The sequence below is a fragment of the Nannobrachium achirus genome (assembly GCF_963921795.1).
Source record: "Nannobrachium achirus genome assembly, chromosome: 16".
NCBI lineage: Eukaryota > Metazoa > Chordata > Actinopteri > Myctophiformes > Myctophidae > Nannobrachium > Nannobrachium achirus.
Window position 1 is genome coordinate 12,782,266 of NC_137823.1, and position 4,545 is coordinate 12,786,810.

Sequence of the window (4,545 nt, forward strand, 5' to 3'; positions counted from 1 at the left end):
GGGATGAACAGATTTCCCCTGCCTTCTTCAAGCAGTGGTCTGAATGGCTGAGTGACCTTCAAAAGATGAGTGTATTCACAGTGGAGCGCTGTATCAAACCCCTGAGCTTTGAAACATCTGTAACAGCACAGATCCATAATTTTTCTGATGCCAGTCAAGCTGGTTATGGCACAGTGTCGTACCTGAGATTGGAAGATGGCAACAAGGTGCACGTTTCATTTCTAGCTGGAAAGGCCAGAGTTGCCCCTCTCAAGCACATCACCATTCCTCGTTTGGAGCTCACAGCAGCAGTCCTTGCTGTCCGAATGGATGGAATGCTACAAAGAGAACTACAGTTGCAACTGGAGAAGTCAGTGTTCTGGACCGATAGCACGACTGTCATAAAATACATCTCCAATGAAACCAGACGTTTTCACACATTTGTTGCCAACAGAGTCACTGTGATCAGAGAGGCTACAGATGTTGATCAGTGGAAGTACGTGGGCACTAAAGACAATCCTGCTGACGAAGCATCACGTGGATTGAGAGCAGAAGAATTTCTCACACGTGGAAAATGGATTAAAGGCCCAGATTTCCTCTATTTGCCTGAGAATGAGTGGCCTACACTGAAAATGGATTCAGTGATTCCTATTGATGACCCGGAGGTCAAAAGAGAAGCAGCAGTGAATGCAATTGTTCAGGGCTCTGAAAATCCAACAGACCATCTCACCAACTACTTCTCATCCTGGAAGAAGCTTAAAACATCTGTTGCCTGGTTCCTTGAACTGAAAAGACGTCTGCTGCTTCTGAGTCAAAAAAGAAAGGAACTCAAAGCGACTGAAAGTGACGCAGATGCTGGAGTCAGAAGTACTGTTGAACAGAAACTTAAGAGCTTTAAAGCCACACTGTCTGGAAAGAATTTGACTCCAGAAGATTATGAGGAAGCAGAGAAGGCAATAATTCAGTTTGTTCAGAAATACAAGTTCAAAAGTGAAATTGCCTCTCTCAAACATGGCTCTCATACTGTTTCCAAGGACAGTCCACTGTACAAGCTAGATCCCGTACTGGAGGAGGACATTCTCAGAGTTGGAGGTCGTTTGCACAGGTCTGCACTACCATCAGAAACTAAGCATCCTGTTATTCTTTCCAAAGACCTGCATGTCTCCCAGCTCATTTTACGTCATATCCATCAACAAATAGGACATGCTGGGAGGAACCACATGTTGCACAGACTTCGACAGAAGTATTGGATAATTAATGCCAATTCAGCTGCAAGGAAGACAATAACAGAATGCATGGTGTGCAGACGCCACAGAGGAAAGCTTGGAGAACAGAAAATGGCAGACCTGCCTGAAGAGAGAGTGGTGCCAGATGTGGCTCCTTTTACTAAAGTGGGAGTTGATTATTTTGGCCCCATAGAAGTGAAAAGAGGAAGAAGCCTTCTAAAAAGGTATGGAGTGATTTTCACTTGTCTGACCAGCCGTGCAGTACACCTGGAGGTGGCACATTCACTTGATACAGACTCTTGCATTAATGCCTTGAGGAGATTTATATGCAGAAGAGGCCCTGTGTCAAATTTGAGGTCTGACAATGGCACAAATTTTATCGGAGCAAACAAGGAATTGAAACAAAGTCTTGCTGCTTTGAATAATGCAAAGATCCAGGATGCCTTGATTCAGGATGGAATCAAGTGGAGCTTTAATACACCAACAGCCTCACACCAAGGTGGAGTTTGGGAGCGTCTCATTCGTTCAGTAAGGAGTATACTGACCTCCGTTCTTGGACAACAGGTTTTGGATGATGAAGGCCTGCAGACACTGTTGTGTGAAGTGGAGGCAATACTGAACGACAGACCCCTCACAAAAGTGTCTGATGACCCTAATGACCTCGAGGCCCTCACCCCAAACCATATTCTCCTGTTGAAAGGAAAACCCATCTTCCCCCCAGGACTCTTTGAAAAGAGTGACCTATATATAAGAAGGAAATGGAAGCAAGTACAGTATATCGCAGAGCTGTTTTGGAAAAGGTGGACGGCTGAATACTTACTTGTGATGCAGGAAAGACAAAGATGGTCTGCTCCAAGAAGGAACTTCACCCCAGGAGATATTGTCATCCTTGCCGACCCTACAGCCCCAAGAGGATCCTGGAAGATGGGCCGAGTTTTGAGCACCAAGTCCGACTCCAAAGGATTGGTCCGCTCTGTGTGCATCCAAACCAAAACCAGCGTTCTGGAGAGACCTGTGACGAAGATCTGCCTGCTGGTGGAGGCCACAGAATAAGACCATGGACACATTCTCTATCTATTTCTCTGTCTATCCTGTCTTCCTACCATCTGTTTATTTTTCAGTGGCAACAGAAGACATCCAGAAGACATTATTTGGATAGAGAATAGCTCCCTTACATGTATTATATACGGATAATTGTGACTTTCACAATTAGGGGCCGGAATGTGGGAGCTATTCAGTATTTTGCTATTTATTTACTATATTATTTGATTCCTATTTGTTATATTGTTTTGCTTAATTAATTCAGTTACTTACGTATGATTTGAGTTAATTTTGAGTTACAGCTAAATACTATTATTTACTTACTCTTATTACGGTAATTGGGCAATTGGGAGGCACAGGTGCATTTACTTAGGTCATCATGCAGGCTCAGGATTCAGATTCAGTTTGACTTTGACACCGGGAAGGTGCACAAGTTTTTACCAGGGACACAGGGCCAATGCATTGCAAATATTGCCATCATGCTGTATTGTTCCAGAGAGATTAATAAAACAGCACAAAATGCAGTTTCTGGCTTGGACATTGGACTCATTCCCTGCGTAAGATCCACTTTACCTGGTGCCCCAGTGGCCTTTTGAAATAGTGTGTTTTTGGAGGACAAATAGCCACTACACTATCGTATGAACTCTACCCTTATTATACAATGGTTTAGGTTACATTATTATATTATAATTTGTTTCCAGCCCACGCAGCAGTTTCAACAAGTGTTAAGATGTTATTTACTGCACACCATGTTGGCTGTTGACTACAGTGTGAAGGTGACAGTCAGTGATGATTTGGGGTGCCATATCATCTGCACATTGGTCCCTAGACTAGAGCAGTGGTTCTCAACCTGTGGGTCAGGACCCCCAGAGGGGGGGGGGGGGGGGGGGGGCCCCAGATGATTAACTTAACGTGCAATGTTTTCTCTCTCAACAGTAAACAAACCAACATAGAGTTTAAGTGAGACAGAGGGTGTCTGCACATTTCTAAAGTGACAATTTAAGGACTTTTTAATACCTCTAAAATGACAAATTGTCAAATATTAGAGGCAGAAATTGTTAAAATATAAATAGAACCATGTTATACGAAATGTAATGCCTCAACTCTTAGTGCTCGTCAGGGTGGAGGGGGTCCCCATTAAAAATATGATTATTTTGGGGGTCACGGCCTGAAAAGGTTGAGAACCACTGGACTAGAGGGACCAATGTGACATGATGTCCCTAGTGCCCAGAGTTGTCCAGATGCCAACATCTCATTTATGAAAAAACACAAAAGTTAAATTATGGAGACGAGTGGTTTCTGCTTGACAGCGATGAAATGTCTGTCTGTATTGATGCCACCACACTAAGCCACCACGCTAAGACAAGAGTGACTTCAAGACCATTTATTCTGTTTTGTGTGTAGAGTACAATGAAATGACTGATAAGGCAAAGGAGCAAGTAAGTTACTTGTTAAGTCTTAGTTGTGTGAATTACAAGAAATGGAAAAACTGCTGTGTGAATTACAAGAAATGGAAAAAAAATGCTAGAATAATGTAAAGAACAGCATGTTTGCACACTTCCAAACAATTCTGTTATAGTGTTTTGTGTGTGAACAACCTCATCTGACTAGCACATACTAAGGTAAAGCTACAATGTGGAATCTGTTTGAATGAATTAAAATCTGTACGGTGGAGTTATGTTAATCCAGTGGCTGGGGGTTGTTTCCCTGTACTTGAGATATTTATTGTCAGGCAGGACAAATAACTTTGTCAACTCGCCTTATTCTTGGCCCTTCTACAGGGCCATTGCCCTTTTTTCTGCTGCTTCATTCAGTATCTGTTCAGCTCAACCCTAGTAGGCTTCATAATTAAACGCAGGGTAATCAGTGTTGTTTTCAAGAATGAAAACAAGACGAATAGGCTTACGTTTTACCACTTTTAAAAGATTTAAAATAAAAACACACAAATATGGGGTCACTGGCACAAAATATATTCGGATGAGGGTCCACTGAACAATCTGATTGCTGGACATTTCCAACCCTTTTCTGGCAGCCTTTCAGCTGTCGAGTTAAGTGGTCAGATGGAATTACCTCCCTCCACGGCAGAGACCCAAAATGTACAGATTGCAGCTCTTTAAATCTGAGACAGAAAGGACAAGACAACAAACTGACACTTGCTATAGGCTATGGACAAACGAGACAGATGGAGACAACAATAAATAAAAGCTTATGCCTATATGTAACAGCTTAAATAGCCCATTGTAGATCAGCTATTTTCAATATTTAAAAAGAAAACATGATATATAATAGGGACACCAGG